The 17,629-nt window shown below is 45.6% G+C and overlaps 1 protein-coding gene across 13 annotated transcripts in view; it reads left to right on the plus strand.

Moving 5' to 3' along the window:
* Positions 1 to 1,468: 1,468 nt before the first annotated feature.
* APBB2 (amyloid beta precursor protein binding family B member 2) overlaps positions 1,469 to 17,629 on the plus strand; it is a 377,264-nt gene continuing 361,103 nt past the window's right edge. For 11 of the 13 annotated variants that reach the window (XM_053217425.1, XM_053217423.1, XM_053217429.1 and 8 more), the window contains exon 1: positions 1,470 to 1,608. The gene's annotated coding sequence lies outside the window, so the exon portion shown is untranslated. Of the gene's footprint in view, positions 1,609 to 17,629 lie in introns of all 13 variants that reach the window. The other 2 variants (XM_053217427.1, XM_053217431.1) reach the window with 1 other exon arrangement.

Here is a 17,629-nt window from a genome sequence, read left to right on the forward strand (position 1 = left end):
TGTGGCCTCCGGCTGTCCGTGGTCCACCAACTTGATAGGCGGATCTTGGGGTGCGGGTGAGCACTTTCATGGATTTATAGGGATTTCTCAGTGGCAGTATTGTTTTCTGTTGCAGTAAGGAGCGACATGATTGTTGGCCTTCAGATGGGTCTGAGGAAAATTGTTGATGAAAGGTTGTGGGGGATGCAAACACCAGAAACCGGTCTTCCGCAAGGGCAGCTTCCCTCCACCACTGATTCCTTGCAACCCCACCATGAGTCGGAGTCATGGTCCCATCATACACTCTTTCATACACACCTAGTAGATTTCCCTCCTAGCACTCCCGATGTTTTTAATGACATTTTTGAGTGATGATTGGGTGGATGTCTGCTCACCTCTTTGGACTGTAAGCTCTATGAAGGCAGGGATCTGGGTTTTTTTTTATTCATTGGTACTCCCAGGCTTACTATAGATCTTAAGGATCCTCAATAAATTATGATAGTCGAAGCAATAAAGTACTGCCCACCCCAACCACACACAATCCTCACGTGAAGAGTAAGGACCAGCTAGGTGTGAGTTTGTTATTCAAGGCAGTAGTGCATTCCGGAAGTTTGGGGAAGAGGATGAGTGGTGAGGCGGCACTATATAACTTCATAGTTACCGTTTACTTACGGCATTATCTTCCTGACACAGATCACAGATAAAGCTGTGTGTATAGGTACAGTAGTGGTTCTCAAAGTGTAGTCCTCTGACCGGCAGCACCAGCATTACCTGGGAACTTGTTAGATATACAGATGCTTGGGCCCCACCATAGGCCTACCTATTCAGAGACTCTGGAAGTGGGACCTATTATAGATAATATTCCTGGGGACGAAAAGGAAATTATGCTTTTCCCCTCCTGCAGGTTTGTTTCTCTCCTGAGGTGATCTTGCTGTGATTTTCACCTCAAGCAATGGTGTGTGTGGCATATGCCTGGGATTCTGCATAAGGAGGCAGAAGTTCTCGCCTACAAGTTGCAGCTGGGTGGGTGTGGGCAGCTGTCATCTGGGTACATCTTCCCGTTATAAGGGATTGCAGACATGTGGGGGAAAAGACTAGCCAGGGATGAGGTTACCCAACTGCCTGCTGGTGCAGACAGACGCCAGGCCACATGGAGGGGATACTGGGCTGCATCGCGACTCCCAGCCCTTGGCTCACGGAACCCAGGCCCCCACTGCCTCCCTGCCATCTTCCCAGGTTATAGGGGAACCGTGGGTCCCAGAGGCCCCGCAGCCTCTGCCTGCAGGGGTCGCACGAGGAGCGCGGCCCGCCCCCTCCTCCCCGGCCCCCGCCCCCGGCCCCCGCCCCCGGCCCCGCCTTTCTCCGGTTCGGCCCCCGCCTGGCCGGGTCCCTCCAGTCTCTCCTCGCGCAGCCGCCGCCAAAGCCTGGAGAAGTGGAATCTCGCCGGCGCCGCTGCCTGCGCGGGACTCGCGGAGCGGCACTGGGCATGCTCAGTCGCCGGAGCCCGTCCTGGTCTCAAGTAGGAAGCTCGTGCGCTGCACCCGCAGCTGATCCGGGCGCTCCGGGGAAGGCGAGATTGAGCAGAGCGGCCGGGCGCCGGTGCCGGAGCGAGCGCGGCGCGCATCGCTGGTGAGCCTCGTTTTCTTCCTTGCTTTTGCCCTGGACCCCAGGGCGGCCCGGGAGTGCTGGCGAGAGACCCGGGCAGCGGCAGCGGCAGCGGCGTGCGACGAGTGGCTGCGCGCAGCCCGGCTGCTGCTCCTCTCCTGCCGGCTCCTGGGGCTGCGCGGCCACTGCCGCCCACCCCGCGGCAGCCACAGCTGCAGCAGCTGCCGCCGCATCTGCAGGGGGAACTCGTTGCGGAGTCCGGTGCACCCTGCGCTCGAGCCGCAGGGCCGGCCGGGTGGCACCGCGACTGCGGGCTCACTCCTTGACTTCCATCCCTCCCGCTTGCCGGCGCCCTGGTTCCCTCGGCAGCCCGGGCTTGGCGGGGCCTGGGGCGGGGGAAGACAGGGTTGGAGGGGGTGCGCCCGGGTGGGGGGCTGCGGAGGGGAAAAGTGAGGGCGGGTGCCGGCGGAGAAGAGCGCACACCCCCTTGCCCTGGTACCGGCCTCTGCTGTGCGGTTGGGCTCTCCCTCCTGGGGCGGCAGCGCGCTCCTGCCGGGGAGTTGGAGACGGCGCTGGTTTCTTGGGGGTTCAGACGCTAGCTGCTGGGAGATCAAAGGGGGAAAAGTTCATTTCCCTCTCGGCGGCAGAGAGCGTTTTAAGTAGAAAATGGCTGGGCGAAGGGGACCTAATCGGGAAAGCTGGCCACCGGGTCCTGAATGCCCCTCTGCTGCCCGGCGGGAGGAATGGAGGGTTGAACGTTGGAAATGACATTTGTTCGATGAAAACAGCGCTGGACGGAGCGAGGGGTGCCGAGTCCCATAGAAACAGTGCTGGATGGTCTAGACCGCGGTGAAGAGATCTAGAACTGAGGGGGTAGGGGCGAAGGGCCGAGGGAGAGTGGAACTGGAATTAAACCAGGATAAATTGGAGAAATCAGATTTAGAGTTGTGGCCGTTTTGTAGTCAAGTTCTGCGCAGTTTAGAGCCACAACTGTCATAAACGTTTTTGGATGGATTGAGTGGTTGGGAGGGCCAAGATTGTGAAGAGACTAATAAGGTCAGGGTCAGAAGCTCCGACGAGACTGGGTTCTGGAGGGGGCATAGTTTTAACAAGTCCTTCAGTCACTGTCTTTACATTGCGCCTGATGAGTTAGGTGAAATACCTAAAGGATTATCATAAAATGATGCCAACAGTGGTGTTTCAGTTCCAAGAAATGAGGAAACTTTGGGAAATTGGCATTGGTTTGTCATTTGTTTAATATTTAACTGATTTAAACAAACAAAACAGTGGCTTCCTGATCTGTTGTTCTGGATTTGGGTCTCTTAAGTCTTTGATTTTTTTTTCCTTGTCATGGACTTCTATTTCAAATCTTGTCCTCAAAAGGCCATGATAATTAAGGATATCCAAGTTTGTGTAGCTGGCCTTTCAGGAACATAATCCTTGAAGGGGGATTTCTTTGTGAATTTAGGTAGCAGCTTTGTTGCATTTTCTATTTGTAGCTTGAAAACAATAATTGTTCAACAGCTGTGTATCGTAATTTACAGAATCCTAGAAATGCACTGATTTGAAGGGATGGCATTTCTCAGATGGATGAGGAACCTCGCGCTGGGGGAGATGCTGAGAGAACACAGGTGGCAGTAGAGTATAGTGGGCTAGGAGTCAGGATACCAAGGGAGACACACAGGCAAGATTTCTGTTGGCTTTTCTTCTGTCATCATCGTACTGCATGACCCCCAGAATCCCTTGAGGTCTTCATAATCTAGGGATGCCCCTGGGTATTTGCTCAGAGCTTTGGAGAAAGGGGTCTAAAGTTGAGATCCTTTTCCAGGGAAGGAGTTCCTTACACTTTATTCTCTTTTCAAAAGGATATTTTGAACTAGGTAATTCACCTCCAAGGAGCCAGCACCATTCAGCACTTTGTGAAACTTTTATGCAGTGGTAGTGGAAAAGCTTGATGAGCTGAAGTCTAAAAGACTGGCGTTTTACACTTAAATGGACTAATATGAGTAAGAGACTACAACATTATTTAAAAAATTACTACATCTTGCAAGAATCCACATGTACAAAGATAACGTATTTAAAAACTCTTTTTTTACTTTTTTAATGTCACGTTTCAACTTTCAATGATCTTTTTCCAGCCACCAGAAAAACAACAAACATTGAATTCTCTTTCTTTTCTTTTCTTTCTTTCTTTCTTTCTTTCTTTCTTTCTTTCTTTCTTTCTTTCTTTCTTTCTTTCTTTCTTTCTTTCTTTTCTTTCTTTTCTTTCTTTCTTTCGTTACAGCAGGAATTAATACTGAAAGCCTTGCCCTAGTATTAGTACAGGGTCGGGGCGCCTGGGTGGCTCAGTCAGTTAAGCCATCAGATTCTTGGTTTCGGCTCAGATCATGATTTCACAGTTTGTGGGTTCAAGCCTTGTGTCCAGCTCTGCACTGCCCGTGTGGAGCCGGCTTGGGATTCTCTGTCTCCCTGTCTCTCTGCCCCTCCCTGCTCTCTCTCTTTCTCAAAATAAATAAATAAATAAACTTAAAAAAAAATATTAGTACAGGGTTATGCTGAGTACTCTGATTTCACAGTATCTAAATTTGCCTTTTAAGAAAAATGGATTGTTCTCTATATCTTTTTTAGTTACACTTTTTAAAAAAGTTTATTTATTTATTTTGAGAGGGGGTGGGGTGTGTGGGCAAGAGAGGGGCAGAGAGAGAGGGAGAGATAATCCCAAGCAGGCTCTATGCTGTGAGCTTGGAGCCCGACATGGGGCTTGAACCCAACGAACTGAACTGCGAGATCATGACCTGAGCCAAAATCGAAAGTTGGGCGCTTGACCAACTGAACCACTTAGGTGCCCTTAGTTACACTTTTAAAATAGGCAGGACTCTGATGTTGTAACACCTTAAGTTTTCCAAGGCTGTAGGGCTTTTAGGAAAGTATTGTAAGAAGGTATTAACTAGTTATGTGGGCAATTCTTATTTTCCTGCCCCACGTTAAGGAAACTAGCATTTGTTGAATGCTTGCTCTGTGCCAAGTCTGATATGAAGCTTCTTACGTATATTATCTTATGTCTCAGTATCTTTCACATGAATGTCAGCTTCCCAAGAAAGCCCCTCTGAGGAGGTGGACAATAGTTTGATTGCACAGCAATAGAACTTTAAAGTTTTATCTTATATGAGAATATTTCTGACGGTTTCATTATTAAAGAAGCATTCTGTTGTGAAACATTTTTGATTTGTTATTTGGAATTAGATTTGATTGGAACAGCATGTTTTCAAAATGATTTGAATGTTTTAAATAATCTCTCTGGATTTAAAAACTGTTTTATGTTCGTTTATTTTCAACAGTGTTGTGCTACCAACACATAAACCTAACTGTAAGGGAGATAAACCCAGATTACCCATTTTATTTCGAATGTGTTATTAGTGTTATTAGTGTTCTGCCAGTTGATGGCATGTCTCAGTTGAAATGGTTTGTCAGACACAGAGTGACAGATTCTCCATAATAAAAGAGTCTGGTGGGATTTGGTGGAAAGACTACAAACCAGTGACTCCCAAGACTTGCCTTCTGAGTCAGGCTCTTCTGCTACTTTCATTTACTGTGTGATCTTGGGAAAGTCTGTTTCCTTGTCTGGGCCTCAGTTTTTCCATCTGTAAAATGAGGGAGTTGCAGTAGAGTGCACCTCCTATTGGGTTCTTTTGTCCCATTTCGGGAGTCTGTGATGCAACCATTTGAGGGGGTGGGGGTGTGGGGGGTGATTTGGACTTAATTTAGAGCATTAGATGAAGCTGATTTTGTGTTTCACTAGGTCTGGCCTATCCTGACCTGGCCTTTGAGGAATGCCTTTCCCTCCCCCTCTCTTTTTTTTTTAAACTTTTTTTTAAAGTTTATTTATTTTTGAGAAAGAGAAAGAGACAGAGTGCAAGTGGGGTAGGGCAGAGAGAGAGAGGGAGACACAGAATCTGAAGCAGGTTCCAGGCTCTGAGCTGCCAGCACAGACCTGGACGTGGGGCTGGAACTCATGAACCATGAGATCATAACCTGAGCCGAAGTCGGACGCTCAACTGACTGAGCCACTCAGGCACCCTGTGGAATGCCCTTCCTTTTTCTGGCCAAATCGTTAACTCCCCTTTAGTTTTTGTCAAAGAATGGTTGTCATAAAATTAACTCTGTGGCCCTGCCAAGTCTAGGTAGGGGTAAGGTAATGATTAGATTTGGATAAAGCACATTAGATATTTGAAACTGTTTTATAGCATCTTCTGAGGGGAAACTCTACTCTTGGGCACCAGATAAACTGAGAGAGAAACCTCTACAGAGGCCACAGAGGAGAGTATCCTATGTCTGGGGTGCCGGGCCTACTCCTAGGAAGTTTTGGCAAGCCCTTTCCATGTCCCCATCCTCTGTCTTCAGCCCTCGATTAGAAATGTAGCCCTTGCTCTCTGGAATAAAATTATCATTATCATTTCATGTTAGCACCATCCCTGTATTGGGCAGGTGTCCGGGGCCTGCTTCTGCAGTAGCAGGAGTGGTGGCTGTTGAGAGACATCTACTCAGCTTTGGCAAGATCGTGAACTTTTTTCCTTTTCTTTCTTTTTCTTTTGGCAAGCTATGATGATGGGGCAGAGAACAAAGGAAACTGATGCATTTGGTTGTAGTGCGCTTTGCTTTCATGACATTCACAAAACTCAGTGTCATTAACCTTCAAGCGAGGCAGGTGAGGAGACGCCAGAGTTGTTACCCACGTTTTAATAATTGATGATAAACAGGCAGTAAATCTAATGCTTCTGATGTTAACCAGGCTGCAGGGTTACTGGGCCTCTGGTAGGAGTGAAGCAGTAACTCAAACATGAGAGCCCTAAGGGAGGAAAGGCATAGAGGTTAGAAAGTCAGGTCACTACAACTTGGCCAGAAGTAAGAAGTCTGGATCAATTTCAAAGTATTAGAGGCCTTGGGGCACTTGTGTGGCTCCGTTGGTTGACTGTCAGTCTCTTGATTTTAGCTCAGGTCATGATCCCGGGGTTGTGCGATCGAGCCCTGTGTTGGGCTCTGTGCTGAGTGTGGAGCCTGCGTGGGATTCATTCCCCCCTGCCGCCTCGTTCCCTCTCCCTCCCCCTCTGCCCCTTTCCCCCACTCATGAGCTCTCTCTCTAAAAATAAATCTTAAAAAAAAAAGTGTTAGAGGCCTTTAGGTGTAGACTCACAGGAGACATTTCCTTTCTGCATAATCTTATTTCCATTATGTTTGAATCCTACCTGGTCTTATAAGCATTGACCAAATGCTAGGACAGACACTAGTTTTATCATCAGGAAAAAGGTCTAAATGTATAATGTATTGATACATAAAATGTACAGATTTATATGGACAAAGATGGGATGAGAACTTGGAAAAAAATGAGTAGTATGGAATTATGGATTAAGGTATTTATGATTTGACAGGGGTTATAAGTTCTATTCTTTGCCTCTCATGGAAATCCTGCAAAATTTTGTCTGCTAGGTAATAACTGAGGTTTTAAAAGGGTAACTCTACTGGAAAGTATGCTTTAGGAATGCTCAGGGTGGGAGGAAAAGTGGTTTCGTTTGTGTTTTTCTTTTAAAATAGGCTAAAAAGAATGCAGTTTTGTAACGGAGCTAGGAGAAGTGTGCTAGGAGGAGGAGGTTGGAGAGAGCCTGCAGAGAGCTCCAGAGAGTGAAGGGCAAAGCTGTTTTGGGAGAAGGAAAGCTTGGCATTACAGTGCTGTAGGATGTAGCATTTTCAGAATTGCTGCCCTATAAATCAGATTTTAGTTTCCACACAATTTAAAAGTGCAAAGCATGGTGTTAGGCCTGCAGGCCATTGTCTGTTGGGGATGTGTTTGCTGGCCTTATCAAAATAATGATGATGCTGAAGTGAATGTTTTGTAAGTGTGTCTAAATTACAAGATGTGCCCTTTTTTCTTTTAATTTTTTTAACGTTTATTATTGAGAGACTGAGAGACAGAGAGACACAGAGTGTGAGCAGGGGAGGGGTAGAGAGAGGGGGACACATAGAATCTGAAGTAGGCTCCAGGCTCTGAGCTGTCAGCACAGAGCCCGACCCAGGGCTTGAACTCACAAACTGCAAGATCATGACCTGAGCTGAGGTCTGTTGCCCTATCTGAGCCACCCAGGTGCCCTATCTTTTTTCTCTTTTCTTTCTTTTTTCATGTTTATTTATTTTGAGAGAGAGCACACGTGCGTGTGCTGGGAAGGGGCAGAGAGCGAGGGAGAGAGAGAGAATTCCAAGCAGACTCTATGCTGTCAGTGCAAAGCCCGATGTGGAGGCTTGATCTCACAAATCATAAGATCAGTGACCTGAGCTGAAATCAAGAGTCGCATGCTTAATCAACTGAACCACCCAGATGCCCCATAAAGATGTGTCCTTTTTTCTCTGAGACTATACCCTTCTGATTTGGGGGTTAGATTTTTTTTTTTTTTTTTAAATGAATTGGTGGGAATATTTTTATTTGGCAGCTTAATGGTCAATGAAATTGACAAGTCTGGGAAGCCAGGCCTGAGATGTCAGAGCCCTGCCTTTGGGATAGAGTGAGAAGTGTAGGCCAGGCCAAACTGGAGCTTATGGGTGGGCTGATGGGGCCTCTGGGCCTTCTAGGAATGTAGGGTCACTGGTAGAGACCAGGGTCTTAGGAGCTTGGAAGAAGCTAATTTTGAAAGTGCTCTGGGAACCAGCAGATATTTTTGAATTATAGCCCAAGAATGTCAAAGGAAGTGCCAAGAAGAAAGATGAGGGTCTGAGAGAGCAGAAAGGACAACTGAAATGTGAATTTCAGCAGGCAAGGCCTCAAAATGACAGCTCTTCGTGTTGGTTTCTTTGCATGCAGGCCCCTTTCTGCCAAGGCAGCATGCTTTAGCAATTTGGCGTTGGTGCTTCTGGGAAATGCTGCTAGAGTCAAAGCCATAGAAATACAAGTGGTCTAACAGCCAGCTTGGTTTGGACCTTTGAGTATCATGTCTTCCAGAGCAAGTAGGAAGCTTAAGAATAGTTTGCTCAGGGAATTGCAAACCCAGCTTATTTCTGTTTTAAATAGTAGGTTAAGAAAATGATGTATTTTCAAATAATACTTGAAAATCTGTGCTTAATGATATCTGGGTCTTGGTGGTCATCATGGCAATCTATTGTTGGAGCTCTTTGTGCTAAGAGCTTTATCGCCGTTAACCTATTTAATTCTTACAAAATGCCGTAGTGCTGTCCCCATTTTAGAGATAAAGAAACTTTAGAGGTCCTTTTCACTAAAGCCTGCACAGTAAACAGTAATGCTAACCCTGTAACTGTAGTGAGTATAGAGGAGTCCATCAGAGGATTGCTGAGGGACTGACAGGATGAAGAAATAACATTTATTAATTAAGGGTCAACTACGTGCCTCGTGTTTTACAGGAAACATCTCAGTCCTTTAGGGTACCTCCTTCTTATCTCTTCTGAGTGAGGAACCTTCCTAAATTCACCATTTGGGGAAGAGGTGAAAATTTCACCTTTCATCCATTTTCACAATGGACATTAACCTAAATCCACATATTTAATGGTGGAATTAGTTCTTTCATATTATGGTTCCAATATGCGTTTCTTTCATGTGCCCACAAATTGAGTAGCAGAAAATCCAAATATAATTTCTGAATGTGTCTGAAACTAGGGGTTGCTCTATAGCCTCTCTGGACACATTGCAGTCTAGAATGTTTCTACTGTGAAAACATACACACTGGAATCTGATTGGTTGTCACGTGCCGATCATGGGGCAATGCTAGGATGGCAGGGGTTTCTGATGACTGGGAGAAGGTGAGGTGAGGGTTTCCAGGTTTCTCCAGCTACTTGTGGCTGGCTTGAGACTTTTGGCTGCTGGAGTGGTGGGTCTGGAGAGAGAAATTCAGCACGCTTGTTGATGGTGCCTCTCTTTGGGAGCATCCGGCATGCTCCCTTCTGATTTTCATTGGATTTCCTAAGTGGACTTTTATCCTGGGCAAGAGAGTCTGCCTGTTTGCTGGGCAGTACTACTTGTCAGTGGAAGTGAATAAATTAGAATATCTTTAGCATGAGTTAGGTTCCTTGAGTTGATTTTTTTTCCTGAGTGAACTAATACCAAATTTCTGAACCTAGTAACTGAGGCATGGTCTGGACTCACAGGCATTATAGATACATTGAGAAACACTGATTCAACCTCAGATTCTTCTACTATCTGACCAGAATTTCTTATCTTCTCTTATAACCAGGCTTTATTTATTTATACATTTTCCAGACCACTAGTGGAGACAGACAACAAGAAACCGTAGCTTCATTTATTTGTTCATGCCTTTGTTCAGCAGATGTTTATTGAGCACGTACGTTGTGCCAGGCACTGTGAGTAGTTCAGGAAGACAGAGGAATGTACCAGAGCACTGACTGTAAGGTGCGACAGGAGAGGCATGTGTGTGAAGTCTGAGGGAGTGGAGAGAAGGAAGGCTGTCCTCGCTCGGTGGGAGTGAGGAGCCATGGCGAGGGACTCCTAGTGTAAAATCCCCACTACAGAAACCCTATTCAGCTGACTCCTTTTCCATTTTCCTTCCCTCCATAGAACTGTTACAGCCTGTTTCTTCTATCCAATACCTGGGATTTGCCACTCCTTCCAATGGGAACCCAGAGATTTGGCCTTTCAAATCTCTATAGCGGTGGTTCTCAAAGAGGAGTGAGGGAGGGCAATTTTACCCTCCAGGGAATATTTGTCTGTCTTTCTTTCTTTCTTTCTTTCTTTCTTTCTTTCTTTCTTTCTTTCTTTCTTAGAGGGTGCAAGTGAGCGAGGGGGAGAGAGAAGAGAGAGAGAAGGAGAAGAATCTCATGAGGGTCAGAGAGAAAGAGAGAAGAGTGGGGCTCACCCAGAGTGGGGCTTCTGCTCACGTGAAGTGGGGCTTGAGGTCACCCAATGTGGGACTTGAACTCCTGAACTGTGAAATCATGACTTAAGCCGAGGTCAGATGCTTAATGACTGAGCCACCCAGGCGCCCTTGGAGACATTTTTGATTGTCATGACTGTGGAAGGAGTACTACTGGCATCTAGTGGGTAGAGGCCAAGGATGCTTGTAAATATCATACAGTGCGTGCATGCACAGGACAGCCTTAGGGAAAGGTGGTGGCAGGTGGTTAATAGCCAGATTCTTAGGCTTCCTGTCTTGCTCTGCAATTTAATAGCCACATGACTGGGGACAATAGAATTACAGAATTACAGGTGGAGAACAGAATGTACAGTGCTTTAGTTTCATCATCCATAAGTAGGAATAGTAATGGTGCCTATATGATATAGTCGTTAGGAGGTTTTCATGAGTTAATATTTGAATATAATAATGAGCAATACTTGGCATGAAGTAAGATCTTAACAGTTATAATTATTTTTTATTTTCAGCAAAAACTTTAACTTTTGACTCCAGAGAGCTTGAGTTTAGAGAATCCAGGGCAGCTGAGTTTGTGGCACCATCTCTCTGTATGCTTTGGTGTAAGAATTGGCCATTGTTTTTGTTTCTCTGGTTCCTTTTTGTCCATGGGTTTTATTTTCCACTGTTTCCATCTCTTGATTCTAGGACTTTTGATAGCTTTGTCTTTCATCCTTTTTTCCCAGGGACCCAGATTTATGTCCTTAATGAACCTTTCCCTGGAGGGCTGAGAAATATATTTATGATTTTTTCTTAGCTCTTTCTATTTTGGGAATGGTGAGAAAGCAGGAAGCAGGTCAGGGGAGACCGCCTTACTTCCTGATTGTCACAGCTCCCTTCTCTATGAAGTTCCACGTAAGAGTGAGAGGCAGGTGGTAGTGCCTGCTTAGTAACTACCTCTTCCCTCTCTCCACCCACCAGCTCCACCCCCAGGTTAGGTGCCTACTACTTCCAAAATACCCTGTAATTGGGCCACAACATTATTTGCCTGCTTGAAATCATTTCTAAAAATCAAAGCAAAGATGTAGAATGTGTCAGTGGGATTTAAAACGTCTTGGTCCTCTAGTTGAAGGTTTTGGAGTTCTGAAAACAAAAGAGCAAACTTGTTACCTTAGGTGGCAGTGTCTCTGTGGCCTACAACTGTGTCTTCCTTTCACTTGCAAAAGTGCTCAAGTCATGGTCCTTGCTGGCTTTCCACAGGAAGATGGGCTTGTGGCTGCCACTCAGCAGATCAGATTTACTGTCAAATTTTGCTAACATAATTGACCTGTAAAGATTGCCATTCTGTGTTTTGAATGGTATCAACAGACTTGAGAAAAGTAAGAAGTTAAGTTGTCATGAGCTTGCTTGCTTGCTTTCTTTTTTTTTTTTTTTTTGACAGGAAGCAGGATTTATTGGTGGGCATGAATGGGGAAGGGCAGTGCTGAGGTTCACATGAGTGCAGAGCCCACCATTTGTCCAAGGGGCCACGATTAGGGATGTATTTGACTCCACAGCGATCTGGAATGAGCTGCTTTTTAGCCACACCATGTCTTCAAATTCGTCCGCATTACACTTAGTAAAGCCCCACTTCTTGGAAATGTGGATCTTCTGGCGCCCAGGGAACTTGAACTTGGCCCTACGTAGGGCCTCAATCACATGCTCCTTGTTCTGCAGCTTGGTACAGATGGACATGATGACTTGGCCAATGTGGACCCTGAGGCTTTCCGGAGGCACCCCGCATACCTGTCTGGAGCCTAGATTGGAGAAAGCGTGAGGCCAAACCTCAATGTCCACCGGAAAAAAACTGTCTCTAAGGTCCCTCAGGGCAGTCCGTACAACCAACAGGCAAGTTGTCATAAGCTTTCTAATTCCTTCCCCATGACACAGTTATCTCTCCCCTGAATGAGAGCAGTGGCCTCTCAGTGGCCTCCTGGCCTTTCCAGCTCCATTCATTCAGTTTGGCTTCCAAAGCGCTGGGCGCTGTTCCAAATGCTGCCTGTGGAAACGGACCAGGGTGGAAACTGACCAGGATGGCCACTGTGTCTGCCTGCCTAAACTCTGTGTCTGGCGGGAGAGACTGACTACTGTGATAAAATGTGATGTGTGCTACCAGGAGGGGAGGTGGGAGGTACTCCGTGCTTCCGAGACTCGCATCTGCCCTGGTTGGGTGTAGGGGGTGTGTCAGGCACAGCTTCCTTCCAGAGGAAAGGGTAGACAGCATGCCTGGCACCTCCACATCTGTAAGGTGCCCCTGACTCCAGACTCCTGCTTGGAGCTATGTTGTTGCTGATGGTGTGCCTCCCTTCCTTCCCACCACTGTGGCCTCTCGTTGAGTTGCCTTCTCTGTGGTCTCTCTGTTCATTCTCTGCACTGCCTGCAAAGTGATCTCCTGAAATCCTCTGCAGGTCCGGGCATGCCCATCCCAGCCCTCCAGGGGCTCCTCATTGCCCTCAAGATGATGTGCCAGCTTCTTGGCATCGCACCTGATACCCTTCATGATCTGCTTTGCTCTCCATCTCATGCTCGGAGCTTGAGCCACACCATTCTCACGACATGCCCTTTTGGCTTTGGGGCTTTTATCCTCTGTTTCCATTGCCTGCAACCATTCTTACTGTTGATGTATTCTTTACTTGCTTGACTTTTGTTTCTCCTTCAGAAGTAGCTTAATCATCATCCACCTCAGTGTGTGTCAGAATGACTGGAGGGCTGGCTAAAACACACATTCTCCCCTTACCCCCAGAGTTTCTGACTCCCAGGACTGTGGGGTGGCCCCATCAAAGTTTGTATTTCTAACAATATCCTGGGTGATGTTGATGCTGCGGGTCTGGGGACCATGCTTGGGAGACCCTAGGTACATGGTCACCAAGGACAGGGTGACTGGCTCTTTTTTGCTTCCACTGTGAGCGCCTGACAATCTCTCTTACATCAAGCCTTTGTTGTCATACTGCTTTGCAACTATTTACTTTCCTGGCTTCTCTTTAGTTTGTAAGCCCCTTGAGGGACAACACTGTTACTTCTTCATCTTTGTGCTCCCAGTGCTTAGAAATCCTGGGTGCTCATTAAACATTTGTCAAAGAATGAATATATAAATGAAAAATAACTTTATCATTGGAGGCTTTAATAAATATGCCCCAGAACGTATTTTAGCAGCTAGTTTTTCTGACAGTTTCCCCCACAGTTGTGAAGGTATAGGCTAATAACATGCTGTTAATGAGATCAGCATGCGTTTGGTTAACATAAGAGCCAGTTAGCTGTGTGGTTTTGTGTCCAAATTCTAGAAAGGTCTAGGGGAGGGACTAATACTAAGCATATTAGTGTTTCTGGAATTACTCAAAAATACATAGGTTTTTAAATAGTGGCTTGGTATGAAAATATGTGTCCAAAAGATATGCAGATGTCCTTTAATTTAGCAACCATAGCATAACTGTGGTCTTTTTATTTGAAATAATAAATCTCAGTGAACTGATATTAAATGTAACCAGATGTTTAAGCAATCCTTTCTTTAAGCCAGAGGGAGGGATAGCTAGAATACTTCATGTGCTTACTCATTCTGTAGATGTTTATTGAGCATCTATCTACTATGTGCCAATAGGCCCTAGGACTATGGCAGTGAGTAAAACACTCCTGCTTTCTCAGTGGGAGGTGCCAGAGGGAAAATAGAGTTGGGTGATGTGATGCACGGTGCCTAGAGGGCTCCTTTAGATCAACTGGTAGGAAGTGACTTTTTAAGCTGTGTCCTGATTGACAGGAAGTGATGGCCATGTCGAGATCATGACACGACAGGAAGTGATGGCCACGTCGAGATCATGACATGGAAGGGAGCAGTTTAAGGCCACGAGAATGGTGCAGAGGGCCTCACTTTAAAACCTGTCTTTGAGGATCCCTGATGCCCCTGTAGTCTTGAAGACTGGATTGACGTCACCTTATTATTTTTTTAATGTTTGTTTATTTTTGAGAGAGAGAGAGAGACAGTGTGAGCAGGGGAGGGGCAGAGAGGGAGGGAGACACAGAATCCGAAGCAGGCTCCAGGCTCTCAGCTGTCAGCACAGAGCCCGATGCAGGGCTGGAACCCATGATCCGTGAGATCGTGACCTAAGCCGAAGTCAGATGCCCAACCAACTGAGCGACCCAGGCGCTCCCCCCCTCCACCCGTCACCTTATTATTGTGCTTGCTAATTCAGATCCAGGCTCAAGCCTTGCTTCCACAGCTCCGAAAGCAGTACTTCCCAAAGGGTGTTCAGTGAAACCTGAGTTATGGGAAATGTGTTGGGAATAAAGGTTTCTGCCATTGAGTTCAGAAAACTGCATGCACCTTCTCTTTCCATTAACATATTCAGGAGGTTAACTACATTTAGTCCCGCGTTTGCCCACGGGCCTACTTTGCGCAGCATCTTCTGAACTGATGTATCTTGTTGCACACCTTGGACAGTCAGCTCTAAAGCTGCTGCTTCGTGCACACCTAAAAGAATATTTCACGTGAGGCAGGCTTCTCTCTGCTCTTCACGTTCCACTTCCCCTTTGGGGGGTGACTTTGATTGTGGAAGAGAAGGTGGGCGTGGGATTTCTCACATTGGTTTTCCAAATGCCTTGTGCCCAGTGGATCAGTCCACTGATTTGGGTGCAAAGGTAAGTGGCGTTTAGAGCCTGAGAGGTCATTGTTCGTTCGCTGCATTCGGGGAGGGGTTGGCTGTAATGTCATGTCCATGCAAGCGGTTTCTGCACACGCTTTAGCCTCTGTTACTTTAATGGAGAATGGTTTGTGGTTGAGTTATTCATTCTGTCTTCTTTTGGGTATGTAAACATCGCTTTGGGTGTCAGCTGACCCTGAGTAGAAGTAGGGGGAGACGAGTGATCTGCTGGGAGTTGCTAAGGGTAAGCCTTAGGTATGAGAACATTAAGCTTGGGTCAGACGCTGTGTACTGAACCTTTACTGATGTTTTGGAATCTTAATACCAGCTTAAAAAATACTGGCATTTAGATTTCCTTTCAGTTGAGGTATGTTTGGTTTGGGCCCTTCCTGAAGTCAGAGCAGATGGACAGGGTCTGTCTTTTTGAAGTTTTGTTGTTGACCTTTATGGTTCTAGTTTGGCACAGCAAGCCCGGAAAGGTTCAAGGTGGGATAAGCTCACTGAAAACTTTCATTTGAGGGAGAGTCCAAGATGAGTCTTTTTGTAGAATAATTCAGAGTAAAAGAGCATTTGGCTCATTTGCCACGGTTGTGGGGAGGCTCCCATCCTGTGCTGCTGATTTTTTGTGCTTGGGGCAATTTCCAGAAAGAGGCAGTGTGGGGCCTGACTGAGAAAAAGGTTAAAGAAGCTGCAGATACAGATGGAATAGTCCTGGAAATGGCCCACCCAGCGAGGGAACTAGTGGTGGGGCACTAGAGGGAATACCTGGGGTTTCCTTCTAATTCTAGGAATTTGGAATGATTAGTGCTTTTGGGTCCTCTCTGTTGGGGCACTGTGTTTGCATGGGTTGTGCTCTCCTTAAATGAAACAGAAACTTCAGTGTGAGTGGTGGATATATGGGATACCATTACTGTGCACAGGATTGCCGTGTCTTCAATTATCTAGTATCCCCAAACTCCTGCATTCAAATGATATACATTCCAGGGACTTGAGCAGGAAGTGTGAGAAGTAGTGGAACAGAAGTAACACTCACTGCTCTTATGCATGAGACCTAGCAGTTGGGTCGGTGTTGTTTTCTAAAAATGTCTTTTTTTCTAGGTCTTGAGGTTATTTCTACTAAAATGAGTAAAGGAAGTCTTGCATTCCCTCAACTTAGGTATAATTGTCTCCCGGTCAAAGTCAGCTCCTGCTGACTTGAGTTTTATTTCATCTTAAATCATTTTCCTTTACTGGTACTAGATCCTGCTGTTCTATATATTACATGTATATATTTTGCAAGCCACAAGTTGAAACAAGAAACAAAAATAAGGCATGGAGTTTTATTGAATTTTATCTTTTCCCCCCTTAGTTCTGAGAACATGTGAATTGCAAGAAAATCAATATGAAAAAGCTGGGGAGAATGTTGATTTGCGGTATTATTATTTTTATTTCCTAGGAAGAAAACAGTATTTTCATTAGATGCCATTGCGTCGTTTTCCATTGAGAGCGATAATAGTGGGATGGATGGCCATATCCGGAGTTTGTATACATTTTTGCTTAAAATGTAAACGTTTTTTGTATGAACTTTGTCAAGGTGTTGCCCTCTTCCTGCAGCAGCAACTATTATACAGTATGGTTCTGTCTTGCCAAGGACAATTTCCTTTTATCAGAGTGAAACTTCAGGCAATCTTAACTTATTTCTACCATAGGGGAGCTTGGAAGATACGAGTGTTCATGAAAGCACATTTATTTTTCCTTGGCCGTTGACCTTGAAAGTAAATTTTTGAAAAACTTGAAGATCTATTATTTTGATTGATGGTTAGGTTAAAGGATACTCAATGTGATGTAATTATACAAATTTCATTTGCATAAAGCAAAAGATTACAAGAGAATGAGTAGAAATGAAAACGGAGTGCTTGCGTCGTGGGATCGTGGATGATTTTGTTGGCTTTCTCATTCTTCTTCCTCCCTGACCGTCATTAGTGTTTTTATGTCCTTTTGGCATGCAGTAAAAGGGCGAAAAACATGTCCTCACATGTTCATTTTTGTGTCCTCTAGAGGATGTGCATTTCAGAGCGTTTCTTCAAGGAGGCTAACTGGGAACAAAAAAGAACTGGCAATATGCTTAGTGAAATAAGCCAATCACAAAGGGACAGTTATTGAATGAAGGTATTTATGGGTCCCAGAATAGTGTAATTCATAGAGACAGAAAATAGAAAGGTGGTCGCCAGGGGCTGGGGTAAGGAGGAGGTAACGGAGAGTTAGTGTTTAATGGATCTAGAGTATGTATGATTTGAGGAAGATGAAAAAAGTTACAAAGACAGGTGTTGGTAATGGATGTACAACACTGTGATTGTACTTAATGCCACGGATCTGTACACCTAAACATGGTCGTAACGGTAAATTTTGTTATGTGTATTTTACCACAATCAAAGGGAAAAAAAAGTTTAAGCTAAAAAAAACCAAAAAACAGAGAGCTGTTCCCGTTTCCTTCCTGTGTCCTCACCGACTGAACCTGCTCTGGGCATGCTCTGATCT

Source organism: Acinonyx jubatus, chromosome B1 (assembly GCF_027475565.1).
Source record: "Acinonyx jubatus isolate Ajub_Pintada_27869175 chromosome B1, VMU_Ajub_asm_v1.0, whole genome shotgun sequence".
In the NCBI taxonomy this organism is placed as follows: domain Eukaryota; kingdom Metazoa; phylum Chordata; class Mammalia; order Carnivora; family Felidae; genus Acinonyx; species Acinonyx jubatus.